A 20,314-nucleotide genomic window follows, 5' to 3' on the forward strand; every position below is an offset into this window, starting at 1 on the left:
ATATAGAAGACGTGTCTATATTGTGTACTGATACCTGTATATAGAAGACGTGTCTATACTGTGTACTGATACCTGTATATAGAAGACGTGTCTATACTCTGTACTGATACCTGTATATAGAAGACGTGTCTATACCGTGTACTGATACCTGTATATAGAAGACGTGTCTATACTGTAAACTGATACCTGTATATAGAAGACGTGTCTATACTGTGTACTGATACCTGAATATAGAAGACGTGTCTATACTGTGTACTGATACCTGAATATAGAAGACGTGTCTATACCGTGTACTGATACCTGTATATAGAAGACGTGTCTATACTGTGTACTGATACCTGTATATAGAAGACGTGTCTATACTGTGTACACTGATACCTTTATATAGAAGACGTGTCTATACCGTGTACTGATATCTGTATATAGAAAACGTGTGTATACCGTGTACTGATACCTGTATATGGAAGACGTGTCTATACCGTGTACTGATACCTGTGTATAGAAGACGTGTCTATACCCTGTACTGATACCTGTATATAGAAGACGTGTCTATACCGTGTACTGATACCTGTACATAGAAGACGTGTCTATACTGTGTACTGATACCTGTATATAGAAGACTTGTCTATACTGTGTACTGATACCTGTATATAGAAGACGTGTCTATACTGTGTACACTGATACCTGTATTTAGAAGACATGTCTATACTGTGTACTGAGACCTGTATATAGAAGACGTGTCTATACTGTATACTGTTACCTGTATATAGAAGACGTGTCTATACCGTGTACTGATACCTGTATATAGAAGACGTGTCAATACTGTATACTGTTACCCGTATATAGAAGACGTGTCTATACTGTGTACTGATACCTGTATATAGAAGATTTGCCTATACTATGTACTGATACCTTTAAATAGAAGACGTGTCTATACCGTGTACTGATACCTGTATATAGAAGACGTGTCTATACTGTGTACTGATACATGAATATAGAAGACGTGTCCATACCGTGTACTGATACCTGTATATAGAAGACGTGTCTATACTGTGTACTGTTACCTGTATATAGAAGACGTGTCTATACAGTGTACTGATACCTGTATATAGAAGACGTGTCTATACCGTGTACTGATACCTGTATATAGAAGACGTGTCTATACCGTGTACTGATACCTGTATATAGAAGATGTGTCTATACTGTGTACACTGAGAACTGTATATAGAAGACGTGTCTATACCGTGTACTGATACCTGTATATAGAAGACGTGTCTATACCGTGTACACTGATACCTGTATATAGAAGACGTGCCTATACTGTGTACACTGATACCCATATATAGAAGACGTGTCTATACCATGTACTGATACCTGTATATAGAAGATGTGTCTATACTGTGTACTGATACCTGTATATAGAAGATGTGTCTATACTTTGTACACTAATACCTGTATATAGAAGACGTGTCTATACTGTGTACTGATACCTGTATATAGAAGACGTGTCTATACTGTGTACACTAATACCTGTATATAGAAGACGTGTCTATACCCTGTACTGATACCTGTATATAGAAGACGTGTCTATACTGTATACTGTTGCCTGTATATAGAAGACGTGTCTATACCGTGTACTGATACCTTTATATAGAAGACGTGTCTATACTGTGTACACTGATACCTGTATATAGAAGACGTGTCTATACCGTGTACACTGATACCTGTATATAGAAGACGTGTCTATACTGTGTACTGACACCTCTATATAGAAGACGTGTCTATACCGTGTACTGATACCTGTATATAGAAGACATGTCTATACTATGTACTGATACCTGTATATAGAAGACGTGTCTATACCGTGTACACTGATACCTGTATATAGAAGACGTGTCTATACCGTATACTGATACCTGTATATAGAAGATGTGTCTATACCGTGTACTGATACCTGTAAATAGAAGACATGTCTATACTGTGTACACTGATACCTGTATATGGAAGACATGTCTATACTGTGTACTGATACCTGTATATAGAAGACGTGTCTATACTGTGTACACTGATACCTGTATAAAGAAGACGTGTCTATACTGTGTACTGATACCTGTATATAGAAGACGTGTCTACACTGTGTACACTGATAACTGTATATAGAAGATGTGTCTATACCGTGTACTGATACCTGTATATAGAAGACGTGTCTATACTGTGTACACTGATACCTGTATATAGAAGACGTGTCTATATTGTGTACTGATACCTGTATATAGAAGACGTGTCTATACTGTGTACTGATACCTGTATATAGAAGACGTGTCTATACTCTGTACTGATACCTGTATATAGAAGACGTGTCTATACCGTGTACTGATACCTGTATATAGAAGACGTGTCTATACTGTGTACTGATACCTGTATATAGAAGACGTGTCTATACTGTGTACTGATACCTGAATATAGAAGACGTGTCTATACTGTGTACTGATACCTGAATGTAGAAGACGTGTCTATACCGTGTACTGATACCTGTATATAGAAGACGTGTCTATACTGTGTACTGATACCTGAATGTAGAAGACGTGTCTATACCGTGTACTGATACCTGTATATAGAAGACGTGTCTATACTGTGTACTGATACCTGTATATAGAAGACGTGTTTATACTGTGTACACTGATACCTGTATGTAGAAGACGTGTATATACTGTGTACACTGATACCTGTATATAGAAGACGTGTCCATACCGTGTACTGATATCTGTATATAGAAGACGTGTCTACACCGTGTACTGATACCTGTATATGGAAGACGTGTCTATACCGTGTACTGATACCTGTATATAGAAGACGTGTCTATACTGTGTACTGATACCTGTATATAGAAGACGTGTCTATACCGTGTACTGATACCTGTATATAGAAGACGTGTCTATACTGTGTACTGATACCTGAATATAGAAGACGTGTCTATACTGTGTACTGATACCTGAATGTAGAAGACGTGTCTATACCGTGTACTGATACCTGTATATAGAAGACGTGTCTATACTGTGTACTGATACCTGTATATAGAAGACGTGTTTATACTGTGTACACTGATACCTGTATGTAGAAGACGTGTATATACTGTGTACACTGATACCTGTATATAGAAGACGTGTCTATACCGTGTACTGATATCTGTATATAGAAGACGTGTCTACACCGTGTACTGATACCTGTATATGGAAGACGTGTCTATACCGTGTACTGATACCTGTATATAGAAGACGTGTCTATACTGTGTACTGATACCTGTATATAGAAGACGTGTCTATACCGTGTACTGATACCTGTATATAGAAGACGTGGCTATACTGTGTACTGATACCTGTATATAGAAGACGTGTCTATACCGTGTACTGATACCTGTACATAGAAGACGTGTCTATACTGTGTACTGATACCTGTATATAGAAGACTTGTCTATACTGTGTACTGATACCTGTATATAGAAGACGTGTCTATACTGTGTACTGATACCTGTATATAGAAGATTTGTCTATACTGTGTACACTGATACCTGTATATAGAAGACGTGTCTATACCGTGTACTGATACCTGTACATAGAAGACGTGTCTATACTGTGTACTGATACCTGTATATAGAAGACTTGTCTATACTGTGTACTGATACCTGTATATAGAAGACGTGTCTATACTGTGTACTGATACCTGAATATAGAAGACGTGTCTATACTGTGTACTGATACCTGTATATAGAAGACGTGTTTATACTGTGTACACTGATACCTGTATGTAGAAGACGTGTCTATACTGTGTACATTGATACCTGTATATAGAAGACGTGTCTATACCGTGTACTGATATCTGTATATAGAAGACGTGTCTACACCGTGTACTGATACCTGTATATGGAAGACGTGTCTATACCGTGTACTTATACCTGTATATAGAAGACGTGTCTATACTGTGTACTGATACCTGTATATAGAAGACGTGTCTATACCGTGTACTGATACCTGTATATAGAAGACGTGTCTATACCGTGTACTGATACCTGTACATAGAAGACGTGTCTATACTGTGTACTGATACCTGTATATAGAAGACTTGTCTATACTGTGTACTGATACCTGTATATAGAAGACGTGTCTATACTGTGTACTGATACCTGTATATAGACGATTTGTCTATACTGTGTACACTGATACCTGTATTTAGAAGACATGTCTATACTGTGTACTGATACCTGTATATAGAAGACGTGTCTATACTGTGTACACTGATACCTGTATATCGAAGATGTGTCTATACCGTGTACTGATACCTGTATATAGAAGACGTGTCTATACTGTGTACACTGATACCTGTATATAGAAGACGTGTCTATATTGTGTACTGATACCTGTATATAGAAGACGTGTCTATACTGTGTACTGATACCTGTATATAGAAGACGTGTCTATACTGTGTACTGATACCTGTATATAGAAGACTTGTCTATACAGTGTACTGATACCTGTATATAGAAGACGTGTCTATACCGTGTACTTATACCTGTACATAGAAGACGTGTCTATACTGTGTACTGATATCTGTATATAGAAGACGTGTCTATACTGTGTACTGATACCTGTATATAGAAGACGTGTCTATACCGTGTACTGATACCTGTATATAGAAGACGTGTCTATACCGTGTACTGATACCTGTATATAGAAGATGTGTCTATACTGTGTACACTGAGAACTCTATATAGAAGACGTGTCTATACTGTGTACTGATACCTGAATATAGAAGACGTATCTATACTGTGTACTGATACCTGTATATAGAAGACGTGTCTATACTGTGTACACTGATACCTGTATATGGAAGACGTGTCTATACCGTGTACTGATACCTGAATATAGAAGACGTATCTATACTGTGTACTGATATCTGCATATAGAAGACGTGTCTATACTGTGTACTGATACCTGTATATAGAAGACGTGTCTATACTGTGTACTGATACCTGTATATAGAAGACGTGTCTATTCTGTGTACTGATACCTGTACATAGAAGACATGTCTATACTGTGTACTGATACCTGTATATAGAAGACGTGTCTATACCGTGTACACTGATACCTGTATATAGAAGACGTGCCTATACCATGTACTGATACCTGTATATAGAAGATGTGTCTATACTGTGTACTGATACCTGTATATAGAAGACGTGTCTATACTGTGTACACTGATACCTGTATATAGAAGACGTGTCTATATTGTTTACTGATACCTGTATATAGAAGACGTGTCTATACTGTGTACTGATACCTGTATATAGAAGACGTGTCTATACTCTGTACTGATACCTGTATATAGAAGACGTGTCTATACCGTGTACTGATACCTGTATGTAGAAGACGTGTATATACTGTGTACACTGATACCTGTATATAGAAGACGTGTCTATACCGTGTACTGATATCTGTATATAGAAGACGTGTCTACACCGTGTACTGATACCTGTATATGGAAGACGTGTCTATACCGTGTACTGATACCTGTATATAGAAGACGTGTCTATACTGTGTACTGATACCTGTATATAGAAGACGTGTCTATACCGTGTACTGATACCTGTATATAGAAGACGTGGCTATACTGTGTACTGATACCTGTATATAGAAGACGTGTCTATACCGTGTACTGATACCTGTACATAGAAGACGTGTCTATACTGTGTACTGATACCTGTATATAGAAGACTTGTCTATACTGTGTACTGATACCTGTATATAGAAGACGTGTCTATACTGTGTACTGATACCTGTATATAGAAGATTTGTCTATACTGTGTACACTGATACCTGTATATAGAAGACGTGTCTATACCGTGTACTGATACCTGTACATAGAAGACGTGTCTATACTGTGTACTGATACCTGTATATAGAAGACTTGTCTATACTGTGTACTGATACCTGTATATAGAAGACGTGTCTATACTGTGTACTGATACCTGAATATAGAAGACGTGTCTATACTGTGTACTGATACCTGTATATAGAAGACATGTTTATACTGTGTACACTGATACCTGTATGTAGAAGACGTGTCTATACTGTGTACATTGATACCTGTATATAGAAGACGTGTCTATACCGTGTACTGATATCTGTATATAGAAGACGTGTCTACACCGTGTACTGATACCTGTATATGGAAGACGTGTCTATACCGTGTACTTATACCTGTATATAGAAGACGTGTCTATACTGTGTACTGATACCTGTATATAGAAGACGTGTCTATACCGTGTACTGATACCTGTATATAGAAGACGTGTCTATACCGTGTACTGATACCTGTACATAGAAGACGTGTCTATACTGTGTACTGATACCTGTATATAGAAGACTTGTCTATACTGTGTACTGATACCTGTATATAGAAGACGTGTCTATACTGTGTACTGATACCTGTATATAGAAGATTTGTCTATACTGTGTACACTGATACCTGTATTTAGAAGACATGTCTATACTGTGTACTGATACCTGTATATAGAAGACGTGTCTATACTGTGTACACTGATACCTGTATATAGAAGATGTGTCTATACCGTGTACTGATACCTGTATATAGAAGACGTGTCTATACTGTGTACACTGATACCTGTATATAGAAGACGTGTCTATATTGTGTACTGATACCTGTATATAGAAGACGTGTCTATACTGTGTACTGATACCTGTATATAGAAGACGTGTCTATACTGTGTACTGATACCTGTATATAGAAGACTTGTCTATACAGTGTACTGATACCTGTATATAGAAGACGTGTCTATACCGTGTACTTATACCTGTACATAGAAGACGTGTCTATACTGTGTACTGATATCTGTATATAGAAGACGTGTCTATACTGTGTACTGATACCTGTATATAGAAGACGTGTCTATACCGTGTACTGATACCTGTATATAGAAGACGTGTCTATACCGTGTACTGATACCTGTATATAGAAGATGTGTCTATACTGTGTACACTGAGAACTCTATATAGAAGACGTGTCTATACTGTGTACTGATACCTGAATATAGAAGACGTATCTATACTGTGTACTGATACCTGTATATAGAAGACGTGTCTATACTGTGTACACTGATACCTGTATATGAAAGACGTGTCTATACCGTGTACTGATACCTGAATATAGAAGACGTATCTATACTGTGTACTGATATCTGCATATAGAAGACGTGTCTATACTGTGTACTGATACCTGTATATAGAAGACGTGTCTATACTGTGTACTGATACCTGTATATAGAAGACGTGTCTATTCTGTGTACTGATACCTGTACATAGAAGACATGTCTATACTGTGTACTGATACCTGTATATAGAAGACGTGTCTATACCGTGTACACTGATACCTGTATATAGAAGACGTGCCTATACCATGTACTGATACCTGTATATAGAAGATGTGTCTATACTGTGTACTGATACCTGTATATAGAAGACGTGTCTATACTGTGTACACTGATACCTGTATATAGAAGACGTGTCTATATTGTGTACTGATACCTGTATATAGAAGACGTGTCTATACTGTGTACTGATACCTGTATATAGAAGACGTGTCTATACTCTGTACTGATACCTGTATATAGAAGACGTGTCTATACCGTGTACTGATACCTGTATGTAGAAGACGTGTCTATACTGTGTACACTGATACCTGTATATAGAAGACGTGTCTATACCGTGTACTGATATCTGTATATAGAAGAAGTGTCTATACCGTGTACTGATACCTGTATATGGAAGACGTGTCTATACCGTGTACTGATACCTGTATATAGAAGACGTGTCTATACTGTGTACTGATACCTGTATATAGAAGACGTGTCTATACCGTGTACTGATACCTGTATATAGAAGACGTGGCTATACTGTGTACTGATACCTGTATATAGAAGACGTGTCTATACCGTGTACTGATACCTGTACATAGAAGACGTGTCTATACTGTGTACTGATACCTGTATATAGAAGACTTGTCTATACTGTGTACTGATACCTGTATATAGAAGACGTGTCTATACTGTGTACTGATACCTGTATATAGAAGATTTGTCTATACTGTGTACACTGATACCTGTATATAGAAGACGTGTCTATACCGTGTACTGATACCTGTACATAGAAGACGTGTCTATACTGTGTACTGATACCTGTATATAGAAGACTTGTCTATACTGTGTACTGATACCTGTATATAGAAGACGTGTCTATACTGTGTACTGATACCTGAATATAGAAGACGTGTCTATACTGTGTACTGATACCTGTATATAGAAGACATGTTTATACTGTGTACACTGATACCTGTATGTAGAAGACGTGTCTATACTGTGTACATTGATACCTGTATATAGAAGACGTGTCTATACCGTGTACTGATATCTGTATATAGAAGACGTGTCTACACCGTGTACTGATACCTGTATATGGAAGACGTGTCTATACCGTGTACTTATACCTGTATATAGAAGACGTGTCTATACTGTGTACTGATACCTGTATATAGAAGACGTGTCTATACCGTGTACTGATACCTGTATATAGAAGACGTGTCTATACCGTGTACTGATACCTGTACATAGAAGACGTGTCTATACTGTGTACTGATACCTGTATATAGAAGACTTGTCTATACTGTGTACTGATACCTGTATATAGAAGACGTGTCTATACTGTGTACTGATACCTGTATATAGAAGATTTGTCTATACTGTGTACACTGATACCTGTATTTAGAAGACATGTCTATACTGTGTACTGATACCTGTATATAGAAGACGTGTCTATACTGTGTACACTGATACCTGTATATAGAAGATGTGTCTATACCGTGTACTGATACCTGTATATAGAAGACGTGTCTATACTGTGTACACTGATACCTGTATATAGAAGACGTGTCTATATTGTGTACTGATACCTGTATATAGAAGACGTGTCTATACTGTGTACTGATACCTGTATATAGAAGACGTGTCTATACTGTGTACTGATACCTGTATATAGAAGACTTGTCTATACAGTGTACTGATACCTGTATATAGAAGACGTGTCTATACCGTGTACTTATACCTGTACATAGAAGACGTGTCTATACTGTGTACTGATATCTGTATATAGAAGACGTGTCTATACTGTGTACTGATACCTGTATATAGAAGACGTGTCTATACCGTGTACTGATACCTGTATATAGAAGACGTGTCTATACCGTGTACTGATACCTGTATATAGAAGATGTGTCTATACTGTGTACACTGAGAACTCTATATAGAAGACGTGTCTATACTGTGTACTGATACCTGAATATAGAAGACGTATCTATACTGTGTACTGATACCTGTATATAGAAGACGTGTCTATACTGTGTACACTGATACCTGTATATGGAAGACGTGTCTATACCGTGTACTGATACCTGAATATAGAAGACGTATCTATACTGTGTACTGATATCTGCATATAGAAGACGTGTCTATACTGTGTACTGATACCTGTATATAGAAGACGTGTCTATACTGTGTACTGATACCTGTATATAGAAGACGTGTCTATTCTGTGTACTGATACCTGTACATAGAAGACATGTCTATACTGTGTACTGATACCTGTATATAGAAGACGTGTCTATACCGTGTACACTGATACCTGTATATAGAAGACGTGCCTATACCATGTACTGATACCTGTATATAGAAGATGTGTCTATACTGTGTACTGATACCTGTATATAGAAGACGTGTCTATACTGTGTACACTGATACCTGTATATAGAAGACGTGTCTATATTGTGTACTGATACCTGTATATAGAAGACGTGTCTATACTGTGTACTGATACCTGTATATAGAAGACGTGTCTATACTCTGTACTGATACCTGTATATAGAAGACGTGTCTATACCGTGTACTGATACCTGTATGTAGAAGACGTGTCTATACTGTGTACACTGATACCTGTATATAGAAGACGTGTCTATACCGTGTACTGATATCTGTATATAGAAGAAGTGTCTATACCGTGTACTGATACCTGTATATGGAAGACGTGTCTATACTGTGTACTGATACCTGTATATAGAAGACGTGTCTATACTGTGTACTGATACCTGTATATAGAAGACGTGTCTATACCGTGTACTGATACCTGTATATAGAAGACGTGTCTATACTGTGTACTGATACCTGTATATAGAAGACGTGTCTATACCGTGTACTGATACCTGTATATAGAAGACGTGTCTATACCGTGTACTGATACCTGTACATAGAAGACGTGTCTATACTGTGTACTGATACCTGTATATAGAAGACTTGTCTATACTGTGTACTGATACCTGTATATAGAAGACGTGTCTATACTGTGTACTGATACCTGTATATAGAAGATTTGTCTATACTGTGTACACTGATACCTGTATTTGGAAGACATGTCTATACTGTGTACTGATACCTGTATATAGAAGACGTGTCTATACTGTGCACACTGATACCTGTATATAGAAGATGTGTCTATACCGTGTACTGATACCTGTATATAGAAGACGTGTCTATACTGTGTACACTGATACCTGTATATAGAAGACGTGTCTATATTGTGTACTGATACCTGTATATAGAAGACGTGTCTATACTGTGTACTGATACCTGTATATAGAAGACGTGTCTATACTGTGTACTGATACCTGTATATGGAAGACGTGTCTATACCGTGTACTGATACCTCTATATAGAAGACGTGTCTATACTGTGTACTGATACCTGTATATAGAAGACGTGTCTATACCGTGTACTGATACCTGTATATAGAAGACGTGTCTATACCGTGTACTGATAACTGTATATAGAAGACGTGTCTATACTGTGTACTGATATCTGTATATAGAAAACGTGTCTATACTGTGTACACTGATACCTGTATATGGAAGACGTGTCTATACCGTGTACTGATACCTGAATATAGAAGACGTGTCTATACCGTGTACTGATACCTGTATATAGAAGACGTATCTATACTGTGTACTGATATCTGCATATAGAAGACGTGTCTATACTGTGTACTGATACCTGTATATAGAAGACGTGTCTATTCTATGTACTGATACCTGTACATAGAAGACGTGTCTATACTGTGTACTGATACCTGTATATAGAAGACGTGTCTATACCGTGTACACTGATACCTGTATATAGAAGACGTGCCTATACCATGTACTGATACCTGTATATAGAAGATGTGTCTATACTGTGTACTGATACCTGTATATAGAAGACGTGTCTATACTGTGTACTGATATCTGTATATAGAAAACGTGTCTATACTGTGTACACTGATACCTGTATATGGAAGACGTGTCTATACCGTGTACTGATACCTGAATATAGAAGACGTATCTATACTGTGTACTGATATCTGTATATAGAAAACGTGTCTATACTGTGTACACTGATACCTGTATATGGAAGACGTGTCTATACCGTGTACTGATACCTGAATATAGAAGACGTGTCTATACCGTGTACTGATACCTGTATATAGAAGACGTATCTATACTGTGTACTGATATCTGCATATAGAAGACGTGTCTATACTGTGTACTGATACCTGTATATAGAAGACGTGTCTATACTGTGTACTGATACCTGTATATAGAAGACATGTCTATTCTGTGTACTGATACCTGTACATAGAAGACGTGTCTATACTGTGTACTGATACCTGTATATAGAAGACGTGTCTATACCGTGTACTGATACCTGTATATAGAAGAAGTCTCTATACTGTGTACTGATACCTGTATATAGAAGATGTGTCTATACTGTGTACTGATACCTGTATATAGAAGATGTGTCTATACTGTGTACTGATATCTGTATATAGAAGACGTGTCTATACTGTGTACTGATATCTGTATATAGAAGACGTGTCTATACCGTGTACTGATACCTGTATATAAAATACGTGTCTATACCGTGTACTGATACCTGTATATAGAAGACGTGTCTATACCGTGTACTGATACCTGTACATAGAAGACGTGTCTATACCGTGTACTGATACCTGTATATAGAAGACGTGTCTATACTGTTTACACTGATACCTGTATATAGAAGACGTGTCTATACCGTGTACTGATACCTGTATATAGAAGACGTGTCTATACTGTGTACTGATACCTGTATATAGAAGACGTGTCTATACTGTGTACACTGATACCTGTATATAGAAGACGTGTCTATACCGTGTACTGATATCTGTATATAGAAGACGTGTCTATACCGTGTACTGAGACCTGTATATGGAAGACGTGTCTATACCCTGTACTGATACCTGTATATAGAAGACGTGTCTAAACTGTATACTGTTACCTGTATATAGAAGACGTGTCTATACCGTGTACTGATACCTGTATATAGAAGACGTGTCTATACTGTGTACACTGATACCTGTATATAGAAGACGTGTCTATACCTTGTACTTATACCTGTATATAGAAGACGTGTCTATACTGTGTACTGATATCTGTATATAGAAGACGTGTCTATACTGTGTACTGATACCTGTATATAGAAGACGTGTCTATACCGTGTACTGATACCTGAATATAGAAGACGTGTCTATACCGTGTACACTGATACCTGTATATAGAAGACGTGTCTATACTGTGTACTGATACCTGTATATAGAAGACGTGTCTATACCGTGTACTAATACCTGTATATAGAAGACGTGTCTATAACGTGTACTGATACCAGTATATAGAAGATGTGTCTATACTGTGTACACTGAGAACTCTATATAGAAGACGTGTCTATACTGTGTACTGATACCTGAATATAGAAGACGTATCTATACTGTGTACTGATATCTGTATATAGAAAACGTGCCTATACTGTGTACACTGATACCTGTATATGGAAGACGTGTCTATACCGTGTACTGATACCTGAATATAGAAGACGTATCTATACTGTGTACTGATATCTGTGTATAGAAGACGTGTCTATACTGTGTACTGATACCTGTATATAGAAGACATGTCTATACTGTGTACTGATACCTGTATATAGAAGACGTGTCTATTCTATGTACTGATACCTGTACATAGAAGACGTGTCTATACTGTGTACTGATACCTGTATATAGAAGACGTGTCTATACCGTGTACACTGATACCTGTATATAGAAGACGTGCCTATACCATGTACTGATACCTGTATATAGAAGATGTGTCTATATATATAGAAGATGTGTCTATACCCTGTACTGATAACTGTTTATAGAAGACGTGTCTATACTGTATACTGATACCTGTATATGAAAGACGTGTCTATACTGTGTACTGATACCTGTATATAGAAGACGTGTCTATACTGTGTACTGATACCTGTATATAGAAAACGTGTCTATACTGTGTACTGATACCTGTATATAGAAGATGTGTCTATACTGTGTACTGATACCTGTATATAGTAGACGTGTCTATACTGTGTACTGAGACCTGTATATAGAAGACGTGTCTATACTGTGTACTGATACCTGTATACAGAAGACGTGTCTATACTGTGTACTGTTACCTGTATATAGAAGACGTGTCTATACCATGTACTGATACCTGTATATAGAAGACGTGTCTATACTGTGTACACTGATACCTGTATATAGAAGACGTGTCTATACTGTGTACTGATACCTGTATATGGAAGAAGTGTCTATACTATGTACTGATACCTGTATATAGAAGACGTGTCTATACCGTGTACACTGATACCTGTGTATAGAAGACGTGTCTATATCGTGTACTGAGACCTGTATATAGAAGACGTGTCTATACTATGTACTGATACCTGTATATAGAAGACGTGTCTATACTGTGTACTGATACCTGTATATAGAAGACGTGTCTATACTGTGCACTGATACCTGTATATAGAAGACGTGTCTATACTGTGTACTGATACCTGTATATAAAAGACGTGTCTATACTGTGTACTGATACCTGTATACAGAAGACGTGTCTATACTGTGTACTGTTACCTGTAAATAGAAGACGTGTCTATACCGTGTACTGATACCTGTATATAGAAGACGTGTCTATACTGTGTACACTGATACATGTATATAGAAGACGTGTCTATACTGTGTACTGATATCTGTATATGGAAGAAGTGTCTATACCGTGTACTGATACCTGTATATAGAAGACGTGTCTATACCGTGTACTGATACCTGTATGTAGAAGACGTGTCTATACTGTGTACTGATACCTGTACATGGAAGAAGTGTCTATGCTGTGTACTGATACCTGTATATAGAAAACGTGTCTATACCGTGTACTGATACCTGTATATAGAAGACGTGTCTATACTATGTACTGATACCTGTATATAGAAGACGTGTCTATACCGTGTACTGATACCTGTATATAGAAGACGTGTCTATACCGTGTACTGATACCTGTATATAGAAGATGTGTCTATACTGTGTACACTGATACCTGTGTATAGAAGATGTGTCTATACCGTGTACACTGATACCTGTGTATAGAAGACGTGTCTATATCGTGTACTGAGACCTGTATATAGAAGACGTGTCTATACTGTGTACTGATACCTGTATATAGAAGACGTGTCTATACTGTGTACTGATACCTGTATATAGAAGATGTGTCTATACCGTGTACTGATACCTGTATATAGAAGACGTGTCTATACTGTGTACTGATACCTGTATATAGAAGACATGTCTATACTGTGTACACTGATACCTGTATATAGAAGACATGTCTATACTGTGTACTGATACCTGTATATAGAAGACGTGTCTATACTGTGTACTGAGACCTGTATATAGAAGAAGTGTCTATACTGTGTACTGATACCTGTATATAGAAGACGTGTCTATACTGTGTACTGATACCTGTATATAGAAGACGTGTCTATACTGTGTACTGATACCTGTATACAGAAGACGTGTCTATACTGTGTACTGTTACCTGTATATAGAAGACGTGTCTATACTGTGTACTGATACCTGAATATAGAAGACGTGTCTATACTGTGTACACTGATACCTGTATATAGAAGACGTGTCTATACTGTGTACACTGATACCTGTATATAGAAGACGTGTCTATACCGTGTACACTGATACCTGTATATAGAAGACGTGTCTATACCGTGTACTGATACCTGTATATAGAAGACGTGTCTATACTGTGTACTGATACCTGTATATAGAAGACATGTCTATACTGTGTACACTGATACCTGTATATAGAAGACGTGTCTATACTGTGTACTGATACCTGTATATAGAAGACGTGTCTATACTATGTACTGATACCTGTATATAGAAGACGTGTCTATACCGTGTACACTGATACCTGTATATAGAAGACGTGTCTATACCGTGTACTGAGACCTGTATATAGAAGACGTGTCTATACTGTGTACTGATACCTGTATATAGAAGACGTGTCTATACCGTGTACTGATACCTGTATATAGAAGATGTGTCTATACCGTGTACTGATACCTGTATATAGAAGACGTGTCTATACCGTGTACTGATACCTGTATATAGAAGACGTGTCTATACTGTGTACTGATACCTGTATATGGAAGACGTGTCTATACTGTGTACACTAATACCTGTATATAGAAGACGTGTCTATACTGTGTACTGATACCTGTATACAGAAGACGTGTCTATATTGTGTACTGTTACCTGTATTTAGAAGACGTGTCTATACCGTGTACTGATACCTGTATATAGAAGACGTGTCTATACTGTGTACACTAATACCTGTATATAGAAGACGTGTCTATACTGTGTACTGATACCTGTATATAGAAGACGTGTCTATACTATGTAGTGATACCTGGATATAGAAGACGTGTCTATACCGTGTACACTGATACCTGTATATAGAAGACGTGTCTATACTGTGTACTGATACCTGTATATAGAAGACGTGTCTATACCGTGTACTGATACCTGTATATAGAAGACGTGTCTATACAGTGTACTGATACCTGAATATAGAAGACGTGTCTATACTGTGTACTGATACCTGTATATAGAAGACGTGTCTATATTGTGTACTGATACCTGTATATAGATGACGTGTCTATACTGTGTACTGATACCTGTATATAGAAGACGTGTCTATACCGTGTACTGATACCTGTATATAGATGACGTGTCTATATTGTGTTCTGATACCTGTATATAGAAGACGTGTCTATACCGTGTACTGATACCTGAATATAGAAGACGTGTCTATACCGTGTACTGATACCTGTATATAGAAGACGTGTCTATACTGTGTACTGATACCTGTATATAGAAGACGTGTCTATACCGTGTACTGATACCTGTATATAGAAGATGTGTCTATACTGTGTATGTTGAGAACTGTATATAGAAGATGTGTCTATACCGTGTACTGATACCTGAATATAGAAGATGTGTCTATACCGTGTACTGATACCTGTATATAGAAGATGTGTCTATACTGTGTATGTTGAGAACTGTATATAGAAGACGTGTCTATACCGTGTACTGATATCTGTATATAGAAGACGTGTCTATACTGTGTACTGATACCTGTATATAGAAGACGTGTCTATACCGTGTACTGATATCTGTATATAGAAGACGTGTCTATTCTGTGTACTGATACCTGTATATAGAAGATGTGTCTATACTGTGTACTGATACCTGTGTATAGAAGATGTGTCTATACCGTGTACACTGATACCTGTGTATAGAAGACGTGTCTATATCGTGTACTGAGACCTGTATATAGAAGACGTGTCTATACTGTGTACTGATACCTGTATATAGAAGACGTGTCTATACTGTGTACTGATACCTGTATATAGAAGATGTGTCTATACCGTGTACTGATACCTGTATATAGAAGACGTGTCTATACTGTGTACTGATACCTGTATATAGAAGACATGTCTATACTGTGTACACTGATACCTGTATATAGAAGACATGTCTATACTGTGTACTGATACCTGTATATAGAAGACGTGTCTATACTGTGTACTGAGACCTGTATATAGAAGAAGTGTCTATACTGTGTACTGATACCTGTATATAGAAGACGTGTCTATACTGTGTACTGATACCTGTATATAGAAGACGTGTCTATACTGTGTACTGATACCTGTATACAGAAGACGTGTCTATACTGTGTACTGTTACCTTTATATAGAAGACGTGTCTATACTGTGTACTGATACCTGAATATAGAAGACGTGTCTATACTGTGTACACTGATACCTGTATATAGAAGACGTGTCTATACTGTGTACACTGATACCTGTATATAGAAGACGTGTCTATACCGTGTACACTGATACCTGTATATAGAAGACGTGTCTATACCGTGTACTGATACCTGTATATAGAAGACGTGTCTATACTGTGTACTGATACCTGTATATAGAAGACATGTCTATACTGTGTACACTGATACCTGTATATAGAAGACGTGTCTATACTGTGTACTGATACCTGTATATAGAAGACGTGTCTATACTATGTACTGATACCTGTATATAGAAGACGTGTCTATACCGTGTACACTGATACCTGTATATAGAAGACGTGTCTATACCGTGTACTGAGACCTGTATATAGAAGACGTGTCTATACTGTGTACTGATACCTGTATATAGAAGACGTGTCTATACCGTGTACTGATACCTGTATATAGAAGATGTGTCTATACCGTGTACTGATACCTGTATATAGAAGACGTGTCTATACCGTGTACTGATACCTGTATATAGAAGACGTGTCTATACTGTGTACTGATACCTGTATATAGAAGACGTGTCTATACTGTGTACACTAATACCTGTATATAGAAGACGTGTCTATACTGTGTACTGATACCTGTATACAGAAGACGTGTCTATATTGTGTACTGTTACCTGTATTTAGAAGACGTGTCTATACCGTGTACTGATACCTGTATATAGAAGACGTGTCTATACTGTGTACACTAATACCTGTATATAGAAGACGTGTCTATACTGTGTACTGATACCTGTATATAGAAGACGTGTCTATACTATGTAGTGATACCTGGATATAGAAGACGTGTCTATACCGTGTACACTGATACCTGTATATAGAAGACGTGTCTATACTGTGTACTGATACCTGTATATAGAAGACGTGTCTATACCGTGTACTGATACCTGTATATAGAAGACGTGTCTATACAGTGTACTGATACCTGAATATAGAAGACGTGTCTATACTGTGTACTGATACCTGTATATAGAAGACGTGTCTATATTGTGTACTGATACCTGTATATAGATGACGTGTCTATACTGTGTACTGATACCTGTATATAGAAGACGTGTCTATACCGTGTACTGATACCTGTATATAGATGACGTGTCTATATTGTGTTCTGATACCTGTATATAGAAGACGTGTCTATACCGTGTACTGATACCTGAATATAGAAGACGTGTCTATACCGTGTACTGATACCTGTATATAGAAGACGTGTCTATACTGTGTACTGATACCTGTATATAGAAGACGTGTCTATACCGTGTACTGATACCTGTATATAGAAGATGTGTCTATACTGTGTATGTTGAGAACTGTATATAGAAGATGTGTCTATACCGTGTACTGATACCTGAATATAGAAGATGTGTCTATACCGTGTACTGATACCTGTATATAGAAGATGTGTCTATACTGTGTATGTTGAGAACTGTATATAGAAGACGTGTCTATACCGTGTACTGATACCTGTATATAGAAGACGTGTCTATACTGTGTACTGATACCTGTATATAGAAGACGTGTCTATACCGTGTACTGATATCTGTATATAGAAGACGTGTCTATTCTGTGTACTGATACCTGTATATAGAAGATGTGTCTATACTGTGTTCTGATACCTGTATATAGAAGACGTGTCTATACCGTGTACACTGATACCTGTATATAGAAGACGTGCCTATACTGTGTACACTGATACCTGTATATAGAAGACGTGCCTATACTGTGTACACTGATACCCGTATATAGAAGACGTGCCTATACTGTGTACACTGATACCTGTATATAGAAGATGCGTCTATACTGTGTACTGATACCTGTATATAGAAGATGCGTCTATACTGTATACACTGATACCTGTATTTAGAAGACATGTCTATACTGTGTACATTGATACCTGTATATAGAAGACGTGTCTATACCCTGTACTGATACCTGTATATAGAAGACGTGTCTATACTGTATACTGTTACCTGTATATAGAAGACGTGTCTATACCGAGTACTGATACCTGTATATAGAAGACGTGTCTATACTGTGTACACTGATACCTGTATATAGAAGACGTGTCTATACTGTGTACTGATACCTGTATATGGAAGAAGTGTCTATGCCGTGTACTGATACCTGTATATAGAAGACGTGTCTATACTGTGTACTGATACCTGTATATAGAAGACGTGTCTATACTGTGTACTGATACCTGTATATAGAAGACGTGTCTATACTGTGTACTGATACCTGTATATAGAAGATGTGTCTATACCGTGTACTGATATCTGTATATAGAAGACGTGTCTATACCGTGTACTGAGACCTGTATATAGAAGACGTGTCTATACTGTGTACTGATACCTGTATATAAAAGACGTGTCTATACCGTGTACTGATACCTATATATAGAAGACGTGTCTATACTGTGTACTGATACCTGTATATAGAAGACATGTCTATACTGGGTACACTGATACATGTATATAGAAGACATGTCTATACTGTGTAATGATACCTGTATATAGAAGACGTGTCTATACTGTGTACACTGATACCTGTTTATAGAAGACGTGTCTATACTGTGTACTGATACCTGTATATAGAAGACGTGTCTATACTGTGTACACTGATACCTGTATATAGAAGACATGTCTATACTGGGTACACTGATACATGTATATAGAAGACATGTCTATACTGTGTAATGATACCTGTATATAGAAGACGTGTCTATACTGTGTACACTGATACCTGTTTATAGAAGACGTGTCTATACTGGGTACTGATACCTGTATATAGAAGACGTGTCTATACTGTGTACACTGATACCTGTATATAGAAGATGTGTCTATACCGTGTACTGATACCTGTATATAGAAGACGTGTCT

Source organism: Hyla sarda, unplaced genomic scaffold (genome assembly GCF_029499605.1).
Source record: "Hyla sarda isolate aHylSar1 unplaced genomic scaffold, aHylSar1.hap1 scaffold_694, whole genome shotgun sequence".
NCBI classification, from domain to species: domain Eukaryota; kingdom Metazoa; phylum Chordata; class Amphibia; order Anura; family Hylidae; genus Hyla; species Hyla sarda.